Here is a 12890-nt window from a genome sequence, read left to right as displayed (position 1 = left end):
CAGGTGAGCTGTTCCTCTCCAGCTGGGAGAATCCCTCGGGTTGTTGCTGCTGCGGTCGTCAGCTACGATGCTGTGCGTGGCTGTTCCCTGCTGCTGTTTATCCAAGCTAAAGTGCTGGGGAGGCCCGCTAATTAAACTTCACAGGGAGCCATTCATCTGGCTGATTGTTTCTGCGTGGGGTTTAATAAGCCTCAAACAAGGCCCCCCGAAACACGCCCATTCAGGTGTTAACAAGGCCTGTTCATCAGCGCACAAATATACACACATACACTGACTATAAAACAAGGAGTTGCTGGGGGTTTCTACTTTCTTGTGTGGGCATCTTTTTTTCATTGAGGTGGCACAAGTCAATGCTTCCGTTTTTTCTTCTGCTTTGAGAGATACCACCAGTACATAATCACCATTTGACTCAAGCTGCATTAATGACTACTATGTTACAACTTTATTACTGTGATTATATGACTAGTCTACTACTATGATATCAGAGACAATGAGACAATCATAATATCCGTGACAAACCATCCTTCACTTTCATCGGTCATTAAATTATACTTTAATTAATTTGTAGTAAAGGTTGTCCCTGCAACTATTGACAGCTAAATGAAGCTACACAGACAAGACTACAACAACACACGAGGGGAGCAAACAATGCCATGCATCCTGGACTACAAAGGATGAGCAGGAGTGCCTACTGTACTCTGTGCAACCTTTCTCAAGGACAAGGGCACCATCAGTGAGGAGCACGAGCATCCATCCACCTCAGGCTCGACAGACCAAAAGGGGTGGGAGGGTGAAGGGATGGTTACAATTTCAGAAGGGCAGAAAAACAGCCACGCCAGAAATTTGCAGGTTAAGTATTGGTGTGGTTGTAAGTAGCAGATCGTGTTCACTGTCTGATGCACACAATGGCATAAGAGGTCGTCTCAAGGTGTCGCAGAAATGTGAAAATATAATCCCGGCTCATGTTATTAAATTTTCTTTCGCTGTCTTCCTATTTTGCTTGCTGTGTGAGACGAATCCCTTGTTTATCGCCACACTTCGCAGGCTTTCATTAACATCACATATCAATTAGTAGCACGTGCCAGCAACCGGCAAAGCCTGCTCTCTCACTCCCCCTCAAAGGATTTTCACTTGGGCGGATTTTTAAATAAACTTAATTTTCCTGATTAAGAGCTAATTATACTGATTTCTCTCCTCTCAAACAGCAGTCATTCATCTCTTAATTTCGCGTAAGTACAGGACGGGAAATGAGGAGGGATTCTAAACGGGGCACTGGAAGAGACCCCCCCCCCCCCCCTTTTCAACCTCTCACCAATATGAAACTCACAGGGAGGAGGTGCTTCGCAGAGCTCTGCACAACCGATTGGGGACGTTGGAGACCCCAGTGCCTCACAAGACAGAGGGGTGAGAGAAAACGAACAATGCCCCCAGCTACCTTCACCTCTTCAATATTGCATGGATGTTATTCCCTCATTTCACTCAGTCACCAGAAAGACAGATGTCCATTTACTAAGAGGGCAAACTCTGAATGACGACAATGAACAGAATGAGACAATGATCAAAAATGAACATGCCATGGTGAATGAGTAAGCTGTGGTTTTGGCTTGCTCAATGCTCTGCTATAAAAAATATTTTGCTTGTTTTTGCAGTGGAGCTTCTTCTCTTATGCATTATGGCCAGTTAAGTGTTAAAATTTGCTTTACAGTCTTTACAGAGACGCATGCCTGTTAGTTGGAATGGCTGAGGTAATGATGCTGGTCATTACTCTGTTTTCCTATAGGACTGACAGGAAATGAGGTCAGCGCTGTGCCAGGGCACATGGACGTTATCGGTGTGAGTGAGCGAGTGAGCGCAGCAGAGTAGCACACAGCTGACCGAATCCTGCATCCTCTAATCCCTCCCTGAACTGGCCACTCGGTGGTAAAGAGGGGCATTTTTTTTCAGTCACCGCTCTGTTTGAAGAAAAGAAAAATAAGGGTCTAGGCTATGTTTTCACTGACCCTTCGTGATGTCTGGGGTGATGAGGGCATTCAAGACTCAATTATGCTTGGCCTTTCCCTACAAAAACCTGGGACAAAAGATCACGACAGAAGGTCATGGAGGTCAACATCAGAGCGCCTGATGTGAATATTGTCTCTTGCTCCATGCAACATGCTCTCTGTCAGATTGTGACAATGCAGTGGAGATTGCCAAGATTTTTACAACATTATGTCAAACTCCAGGTGCTCTGGGACATGGGTATTATGTTTACAGAGCTTGGTACTGTTGTTTTGTCTGCTCAAGCAGCCTCAGGGACAGGGCGGGTGTGCATTTTATTCCTTAAGTCCCATTTTGTAACTGTAAGAAGAACCAAGGCCATGTCTGCTTTGTGTGTTTGTGTGCATGTGTGTGTGTGTGTGTGTGTTTGTGTCTATCACCTACCATCGCAGCTTCAGTTTATGGTGGTGTGGGCTAGCAAAAGATGTCTTGTCCACACTGACATCATAAAGATAGCATTATGTTACTACGGAAATCAAACGCAACAGTAGTGAGGGAAAATACTGTGGCTCCATAAACACAGTCAAGTCCAGTGGCTTCAGACTGACCCCAATCCGCAACCTCCAAAACCTAATAAGGGGTCACTCGTGGACCAATCCCGGGGGAGATCCCAATGAATCCTTCAAAATAAGACGAGACAAGATAGATGCCACTTCTTGAATCTGTTGTTTCAGTTCGGGAAGCACCTAGAGACGCCTATCGAGGCGCCTCGTGAGGCTTAACAAGACTGGGCCGTTGCCAGCGATAAGGTGGCCGCTGCACCATGGAAATTAAAGTGTGCATGCTGCATGAAATCCCTTCGCAGGCGGCGCCCATAAGCTGGGAGGCATCCACCGAGGTAATAAAATGAATGGCACTGAAGGGGAGGAAAAAAAGAGAAGAAAAGGAAAGAAAGAAAAAGAGAGGGAAGAAAAATAAATACCACCCAGCCAAGTATCTTCTGTCTGCGGAGAGGAGGGAGTGATCAAAACAAAATGGCTTTGAGCAAAAAGAGTCAAAAAAGAACAGTGGTAAGGCCTTCCTGAGTGTGCAAGCTGAGAAAGTGTGTGTGGATGGGGAATGTGTAAGTGAGAGAGAAAAAGAAAGAGAGAGGAAAAGAATGAGAGAACTCCCATCAGGTACATTGGAGTCTGGCTTCTACAGCGACTTTTCTTTATTTCAAGAGATATCCTAACCACAGGGTAATCACATTGCATTGCTGAGCGAGGACCAGTAGAATGTAGTGGAATGTAAAATGTGGTCAAGTGTGCCCATGCAAAAACAAGCAAACTCACAAAAAAAGGTGGACCTTCACTGTTTCATATATACGCCTTTTTTTTTCCTCACAAAAAAGCCACAGTATCCTATACAATGGCTATAGATACCAGAGATTCTTGGGGGAGAAAAACTGCAAACTGCCCTACTGACTTGAATCTTACCTGACTTGGCTTAATGTGCAAGACCCAAGGAGTCCCAAGTGTACACTTCACAACAACTTTGGAGACATAACAGGGATAACGTCAAGATGATCATGGTCCAATTGTCTGAATTTGGAGAGTCTGTGGAAAGATGTTACTGATGTTTCTAGGCTGCAACTAATTGCTGCTTTTTATGCATGTTATAAATCATATAATACACCAGTACATACATACAGTAGCCTACAATACATACACTACATACAACACATAGCCCATATGATCAAATAACTGTATCATTGAAGCAATAAAAAGACCAGAAGACAAGGATTTGATCAGTCTGTGAATCTTTCCCCGTTGAATTCCACTGTCTATTTGTTTGAGCTGACAGAAATTGAATAATGAAGTTTAATCCTTCTAAATTACTCGAATTTTGTCTAGTATCTATCCATCAATCTTGGAAAGTCAATTTTCAACAGTTATGACTGCTATTGGCGAGTGCAACTTGAAAGAAAATGTGACTTAATAAAGTGCTACCAGTTGTAGTAGGCTACTGTGCTGCCAAGTTAGAGACAACTGACTCCCATAAAATATTCTCAAAACCTACGACCGGCAGACTCTTACGGTTTTGCAAGTTAGGTACAGCACTGTTGGTAGTCTATAAATTAGGCGCTGTCTCACTTATGACATGTCTGCCGCACCAAGAATAATAGATGGCATATATTATTGATCTGCGTTTCTTTCCCAACGTCATCTACCCGAGTTGATCAGTGACTCCCTGTTTGTTACAATCAATACATGCATTCACGTCGGAATTAAATTTCAGTCTCACGCATGTCAACTGCTGGGCAGCCATTTGCGTGCATATGGAGTTGAGGGAACGTCCTCACTTACGTAAATGGCTGATGCATTTTCGGATTTTTTCACCCCCTCTAATTGTACAGCTATCATCTCACCGTGAACTAGCCTCACTCCTTGCGTCCTAAACACTGTTAACCGGAACAGTAATCACAAAAGACCTTCAACTACCTCTCGATCATGGTTATTATGTGTCAGTGTTAGTGAAATACATTGTAGTCTGATTATGAAATCGTGATACAGTGACTAATTTGGCTATTTGCATTGTGTGCAGCGCTGCAACTGTAGCCTTCTCGCACAGCCAGGAGGACGCAAGGCTTTCTCCGCCAATCTGGGTTAACCCCCAGAGACACGAGATGAAACAATGAAAAGGATTTGAGACATTAAAATGTTGCATTCGCCTAGTAACTTCTTAAGATTATTCACAGAAATGACGGTTAATAAGTAAACATCGCGCACGTGAAGGAGTTCCGTGTGTTGTAACTCGTAGGAGGGCTCCTCGGAGCATTTTAACAGTATTAGCCAGCTACTCTAAACTGTTGGATACAGATAGCTTGCTAGCCTAGCCGCAGCATTTGAACTAGCGAAGCGGCTATGCTATTGTCTGGCTTTGCACCATAATTGATCCAACCATATCATCACCCCGTAACCTTGCACGCGATTGTTGACAATGCTGAGGACATCAGTAAGAATACGGAATAATCTAATTACAATGGTCCTATTTGGAAAATCGCTTAATAGATCGGCTAGGCCCAATTTATATCCTCGGACTCACCTGATTCTCCTTTACCCTTCAGGTTCCACTGGCTCCGGGTTCACTATCCGATCCTGAAGCGCTACAGTAGCTCCTCACGACCAGTCCCCGGCACCGGCAGGCAACACAAAAGCGCTGATTGGGCCTCGACAAGTACTCATCCCCTTGGTCTCTGCCCAGACAGACGGGTTATTGGTCGGCGGCTGTGTCGGAGACGCGCCCCTATTAAGGTGTATGTTGTTGTCTGTGTCTGGAGGGGAGGGGACAAGAAGCTCTGAAATGATGGGAACTAAATGGGTTGTTATGCGCGTCGTGTCGGCAGCACAAGGCGAGCTCACTACATTGACAGATAAATTGTGGCCAGCCATATTAACTCTCTCCTCGTGCCGCCAGCGCAATGGAATATCAGAGGAACAATACTGTCTGGACGATGACTCACTTGAACATTGTAGCGTTGAATGGAGCCTAGCCTAACTCTTAAACTTAGGCTACACTGTTTTAATATAAGCTCATTGCGTTATCTCATTGAGTTATTCTGCATAGAGCATTATTTTTGAGATGTGAAGTCACCCATGATGCATCAACATGCACAGATATGGGTAGGATAGGCCTAATTATTAAAATGGGGCTGAACATCTGGGTAGCTTATAACTTTACATTACAGGGTTGCTGCATGGTTATGGCCGTGTGTCTTAAGTTAAGTATGCTATGGTGAACATAGGTCCGAATATTTTAGGCTTAGTTTTTTTTAGCGAATTGATCACTCAAAGCACTGATTTCTCCAGCGCGAACAATGCAAGCTACCCTTACTGACCTACTTTAATTCCTAATGCATAGTTTGGTGAGATTTAGTGAGTTCATGCACTCTTGGCAACGGACCGATGGCTATGATACATGCTGAAGGTATTCTCGCGTCTTATTTTGTCCATGTAGCGGAATGCTGAGCAAATAGGTAGGCTATCCGTTCAGTATCAACACTTGACACAGAGTGCTTGCAGGCTGCCTGCTATTGTATCTTCTCTGTCTTGTCCCTATGTGATTTTGCATTCAACATCTGTCCAAGACCTGCCGCTGAAGTGAGTCCGTGTAGTCCAGTATGCTTTACATTCGGATCGGCAGTGTTTTGTTTTCTCACTCAGTCATTCGTTGCCCAAAATATTAATTGTTCCACAAAGCACATTGCAGCCGGATAGCTTAAACTACAAGGTCTATGGGCTGCCGTGTGATCAGACCATTCATATCGCTTTGTGATGTAGTGAGGTGTTATTAACTGAATCACTATTAGGTTATTATTCACCATTCAGAAATCTGTTAAAATAGCCTATGTCTCAGTAGTAATTGAGCCCTCTGGTGGTTCTTGGGTGAAGGGCGAATTTTGCTTGTGATTCAGCAATTCATATTTCTGTTACAGCTTGTTCTTCAGTTCTGTTCACTAAGTTATAAAACTCTTATAGCTTACTCTATCCTAATATAATTTGTAGGCCTGCTTTTGAACAATAAGACCTGGGAGCTATGATGATTGAGTAGGCGCAGTATGATAAACATTAATTAAAGTAAATTAATTAAACATTTTGAACAAATTGACTTATGCAATCTACACAATGAAAGAAAAGTTCTGGTTTAAAAGTTTATTCTGCAAAAGTCAATAGCTGATTATGTCTGTGAATCAGTGAACCTGATGCTTAGATGTAAAGATACAATACAACAGTATTTCTAAATGTTAAAGCCTACCTCCAGTATCATAAACCCAGGAAGTAAAGTGGAGAGAGTCAGATAGTAGTTGCATGGCTGTCTGGTTTGCTTCAGCTGTCAGGGTGTTACAGCATCTACCCTCTCTGACAGCCTGTTCTCACTTCATTTTCCCAAGTTGCCTTTGCACACGACAGCCATTCCATGCTTTCACATCAACGGTCAACAGCTCTGGTGTCCAAAATAACCCACAATGACAGGAAGTCACCCTGCTGACACAAGAACAACTTCCTGTAAACTGATGGGCACACAAAATAAAGAGAGAGGGAGAGGGAGAGAGACCAAGCTCACAGTGCCCCTCCCTTTGGTTCTGAAGCAGGCAGGCAGGCAGGTCCAGAATCAGGGCAGTAGAAGATGATGCCCTTGGGAGCAACACAAGAACAATGACTTGAGTGAAAGTGCTCAAGGTCTCCTTTAAATGACTCACGTGGGAAGAGCTTAGGCGTGGAGGCGACGAGTGCATGACATGGGCACAACATGAAAACAAAGTGCAGATCCTTCAGGCAGAACTAGGGGGAAAGGCCAGATGTAAAAACAGCAGACACATTGAGTGGGGGAAAAAATCTGTTCTCTTCATAAACTAATAGGATGTTGTTGGGATGAATCAGAACTCTCAAGAGCACTCAAGAGATAGAAGCGACTGTCATGAAGGGTTTTCAGGGGACCTGTAAAAATTGCAACATCACAGATCTGTGCTTGTAGAGGCCTTGGAGGGAGTTGTGGTCATGCTAGCTTTTTTCTTGATGATCTGCTGTGCTGTCTCTGTGCTGCAATAGGGTTTATAGTTTGGGGAGCCTAGTCAGAGCTGGCTGAGGTATTAGATAGATTAGTGTTCCACATGCAATGCCTCTGCAATGTAATCCTCATGACCTTCCTGGATTGGTCATTTGGTTTTATGGCACAAGAGTCTAAGAGAAGAAGGTTGATTATAGCAGTGGGGTAATACTGTATTTTTTCAGAAGGTGTCAAACACTAATTTTATATATATAAACAGAGGATGATGAGCATTAATCTTAATATACATTATTGGGATACTGCAGCACTTTATTGAAGTGCTGACAAGTGATTTTCTTCTGTCACCGTGGATAAATGCTCACTACTGTATTAGTAAGAGAAGTGTATTTGATATTCATTTTTAATCTGACATTAACCCTTCAGCGACCTTCAAAATGGCCAGTAGCTTGGTTACACATGAAGGAGAATTAATTGATGTCTGTTGATTTGATCTGGCCACATTCCATCTTATCCACTCCCTTCATGCACTTACCATTTCCCCAAAATCTACCCATATAATCCAACCTATTGCACCAAGGGTGGATCAACATGGGCCTACATTAAATACTAGATCTAAGTAGATTAAGAGGTTTAACTCTTGATTAAAAACCCAGAGGAAATAAGGAAAAAAACACCCATCATCTGTGGTGCTTTTAAAATGACAGCCTTCAAGAGAGAGTAACAACCCAAGCTTATTGCTTTCACACCAACACATGACCAAGCACACACACACACACACACACACAAACAGACAAATATGCAGATATTTCGACAAGTTACCTATGTGGTTTTAATGATTTTATATATCTCCGTCCATGAGTTAAATGAGTAATTCTATTTGTTAATGTCTAGTGTTGTCTTATGAAATAGGCCTAATGTTGAAGTGTATCTGTCTTATGAATGAGTATGAAGACAGTAGTGTTGATTAAAGAGGAATTCATGCTTGGCCTTTTTTCTATTTTCAATGCCTAATCACTAGTTCAAAGAAAATCCCCTTCACTCTGCCATTCAGACCACGGTAAGGAGAAGTTTAAATTCATGACAAGGCAACCTCCAGCTACAGAGAAACAACCACCAATGAAATATTTAAACAGACACAGACATCGGTGTTTAATCAGAGTGATAGTCTTGCATCAGTCGACCATTGAAAAAAAAAGACAAGAAAAAAACAGCTATAAGGTCAAAGAAACTCCCCCATCTTGTGGTCATGTTGTTTCATTGCTGTCATACATCGCCACCACATTCCAAAGGTTCTGAAATTGTTTAATTTTTGTAAAATATTAAGAAATATTTTGAAGTACGATTTTTTTTGTGCCAGTACACATATAGAGCCAGCTTTCTGTGAAGTCTTGGTGGTGGGGACAGAGGGATAATTGTTGATTGCTGAGAAGTCCCTAAGCCCACAGCTTAATCACTGCCAACAAATATTTACTGAGCGCAAGATTACCCAAAAAACAGACCACATTTTCACAGCTCTACATACCCAACCTAAACCCCACTTCAGACGACATGCGTGTGGAGGTTGACCAATGAATACTCCTGAAAGATTTATTCATTTTCACTATTAGAGGGGGAAAGCCCAACACAAACTCAGAGTGCCTCAAAATTCAGCCTATCGGGTATCAGTGTTGCACATCCAAATCAGAAGCATGATATTGTTATAAGGCTGAAGTTATGTAAACAGGCAAAGTGCATTTTAGATGAGCTTACCAATGTTATGCAACACTTAGGGGAGCTGGTATACTGTAGCAGCAGGACAAAAAACATGACTCTAGACTGCTGCCGCAACGAGGACTTAAAGAGGACATGCTGTTCTGAGTGAGGGAGGGTTTGTGTGTTTTCACAGGAAGCAGAAATGTTGTCAAGTATCTTTTTCTTTGGTGCCACCGCATTGACCAAACACAGTTAAAAAGACATTTCAGTCCCAAAGCTGAAGAATATTCTAGTAGTGTTCATGTTGCATTCATAATTATGATTCATTTATATTTTTATTTAAAATACAGAAAAAATTATAAGTAATGACAAATAATAAAAAAAGTTTACCTTTTGACATCATGATGTCTATGTTAAGTCATTAAGTTACTTGATTCACATAATATAAGCCATTTCACCTAACGAAATAGCATAATTTTATTGCTCAGCATCGCCTATCTTTTTCCTGAAAATATGACAGCTGTTCTAGGAAAGGTTCTATTGAGAATTTATTTATTTAAATGCAATGTATATGTTTGTGCCACAGAGGGCAGTGTTGCACCACTTACATTTTCACAGTATTAAAATTTTATATTTTACCCACTTCTCTTGCAAAGTGATCTCAGGATAGCTGCTGTTTTATGCTGTTGCTGTTGCAATTCCTTGACGGACTATTAGGTACAAATGTGCTTTTACAAATGTCCATACGGTTGTACTCTAAATGACTAACTAACTAATAACTAATAAAGAAAAGTTTATTGGAAAGATCCTTTACACTGTTCATCTACTGAGGAAGAACTTTGAAATGCTTCCTCCTTGTAGGGGGGAAGAGAGTAGGCCTATTATAATCAGGTCCATTTGCGTTCGTGTGTGTGCGCGTGTGAAAGTACTGGTCTGATTCACACATACAAGACAGAGGGTCATCATATCTCTGTCCTCCTACATGGTTATCCGGGTCCGGCTTGAAAAGCAGATTCTGGAGTTTGGTTTCACTTTGGTCAGTATTGCATGACAGGGCGAGCTTTTATTCCATATTGAAAAATAGACAGTTATGTTATCACAGTTATTAAGAAAACCGGAATAAGATTCTCAGGAAGAGTCAGCCTCTCAGTCAATTTCATAGACATTCTGGTCTTCATAACATGCAGTCTTTCTTACCATATTCACACTTACAGTTCTCCCTTTCAATCAGAGGAAGTGCTTTAACTAATCATATCATTTACATAGCTGCGTGTCCACTCAGGGAACATCCTGAATTTCTAATCGTACCACTGGCTTATCATTTATTTATTTCATGACCTGACTTTGGGGGGTTATGTGAGCAATGAAAAGGTGGTGGATGGGGTGTATCTAAGAGACTTGAATTTAATAAAGGAAATTAAATCAAAGACCTTGATGCATGAGTCCCTCTCACTGTAATTTATGTAGATACATTTTAATATGATATGAGTTTTGAGTTGAGGTTATTCATGTTTCAGCCTAGGTGCATTCTGGATGAAGAGCTCAACATGGAAGATGCTGCTGAAACAGTCACAGAATTTTTACACAGCGTAAATGGTACATTTGAGAATGTCTTCAAATATTTCTTGAATTCATATATGCTCGTCCTCAGACCTGTTTTTAAAGTTCCAGTTATAATTATGGATTAAAACTGATACATCAAATGCTATGGGTGTGTTGGAGTGTGCATCTAAAAATGTCAATTCTACCATCAGTGTAAGGTTAAATATTTGTATGTAATATATAGTGTTTATTATTGTTCCTTGTGTGAACATAATTTAAGTAAGACTGGTACAGTACAGTAAATTGCATCAACATAGTTCAGCCTCTTTGTCATTGCAACATTAAATTCCATCCATTTGTGCATGTGCACTACATACTGAATTGTGTTCAGGAAATGCAGATACAGTGTCCTGTCCAGGATAATTGGAGCCTTGGCTAAAAAAGGGCCATAAACTGAGCCAAAGGTGAATTCCACAGACTGGCTGTCTTGATTTAATAAGGGCTAATTAGCATTTAAAAGTGCATTTACATGACTACCTCTATGTGTGCCTAGCCTGGCAAATAAGCCCTTAGCAGGATTAGGAAGCAGTGTGTTGAATAGTGTTCTTAACTGATGCTCAGTGCACTGAAAGCTCTGTTCATGATGACCATTCATGACAAACTGTACTATGGAAAGAAGCATCTGATTGATTGCATAGTCAGTGCATCTGAGCAGTGCAAATTATCTATTCTATACAGTATGTATACATACTGAGGAGATCACTTAATCAACATTACTACATCCCCCTTTCTTAACTGTGAAATCAGTGTTGCATTGTCCGATGAAAATGCACTTAATGATGGACTATATTGTAAATTGCAATGGAGTTAGATCACCACTGCTGGTTGGTGTAGGGTTGTAGGAGGGGCCTCAAATGGCTGTTTGGGAAGAGGATGCAGCAGTCATACCGACAACTTGCCATGGCGATGTATGTATTTCCCCAAGGACTCATCACAGGTATCTCAGAAGATGAGCCAAAGGTTGAGCTGAAGCTGCCAAGAAGAATTGAAGACGATGTAAAAGGCTGGAGGCACAGCCATGCAAACTTGAGAAAAAGGTAAACATGATTGTAGGGCTATGGTGCTGTGTCAGTTCTCAAATCTCTTGTAAGCCAAGATATTGAAAAACATGTCTCCAAGACACACTATTAATGAACATCTGATATGGGACACCCCGAACATCAAAAGACTTAATAGTGTCACAAACTGTCATTTTAAGATTTATTAAGAATTATACTGTACAATAAATTAAATAACGGTAGAAACACTGTTAAGATGTGAAATTTCAAATTACCTGGTGTTATAGAGACTATTTATATCTCAGGTGCATCAAGTCTTTTGCATCACAGTGCTGTAAGATACAAGCTTGTTGATGGTTGAACTGCCTAAAGGTTTCAGTCACAGAGCTAACTTAAAAGAACATTTCAAAGGAATTGTACTTTAGGCTATACCAATTAATGCACAACCAAGAACACAAAAGAAGCCTAAAGACATGTATACTCTACTGTTTAATCCAGAGGCAAGGTGCCTCATTTCTGGTCCTCCGGGAAATCATCAAATGAAAACTCCGTCGATATATTTGCTGGTCACAAAATGACCACAGGCTAAAAAACATCTACATCTCCGCCAGACGTCCCAAACACATACCGCATGTTGCCAAATATATCTCCATATCTCCAGCTCTCACTTTTTCTGCGCTGTTCACAGCGTGCTGGAGAGAACGTGACGTTACTGATAATGCAGGTGCTGTTGCTTTACCCTGGCAGTGCAACGTTAATATGCATTGAGAAACCGGTTCTGTGGGAAGATTCAGCACTTTTCTATGGGACAGCTCCTCTGCTCCACGTATTTGAAAGACTTTTCCACAGTCCGGGAACATTTGCTTTGAAGTAACGTGCGCTCAAGAGCGAGCAAAACCTTTTTGTTCCAGAGCTGAAAAACACATTTTTACGTACCGGGAATGTAGCAGTAGTCAGTGCCAGGAAACCGGTGACTACCGACTGCGGCACATTGTGGAGTTTTCCATTGGACCTTTATTCATTTTAAAGTGATGGAGATAATTTGGCGTGCAATATGACACAGATGAAGAC

General features: G+C 41.6%; 1 protein-coding gene across 3 annotated transcripts in view; it reads right to left on the bottom strand.

Moving 5' to 3' along the window:
* gatad2b (GATA zinc finger domain containing 2B) overlaps positions 1 to 5203 on the bottom strand; it is a 37774-nt gene extending 32571 nt beyond the window's left edge. For 2 of the 3 annotated variants that reach the window (XM_076301808.1, XM_076301810.1), the window contains exon 1: positions 5065 to 5203. The gene's annotated coding sequence lies outside the window, so the exon portion shown is untranslated. Of the gene's footprint in view, positions 1 to 3455; positions 3576 to 5064 lie in introns of all 3 variants that reach the window. The other variant, XM_076301809.1, reaches the window with a different exon arrangement.
* Between the last annotated feature and the right edge of the window lie 7687 nt (positions 5204 to 12890).

Source organism: Alosa pseudoharengus, unplaced genomic scaffold, assembly GCF_046254945.1.
Source record: "Alosa pseudoharengus isolate Yale_2024_CS ecotype anadromous, Long Island Sound unplaced genomic scaffold, YU_APseudo_1.1 YU_APseudo_1.1_scf_23, whole genome shotgun sequence".
In the NCBI taxonomy this organism is placed as follows: domain Eukaryota; kingdom Metazoa; phylum Chordata; class Actinopteri; order Clupeiformes; family Clupeidae; genus Alosa; species Alosa pseudoharengus.
The sequence above is the reverse complement of the archived record's forward strand: the minus strand, read 5'-3'. Positions and strand labels throughout refer to the sequence as shown.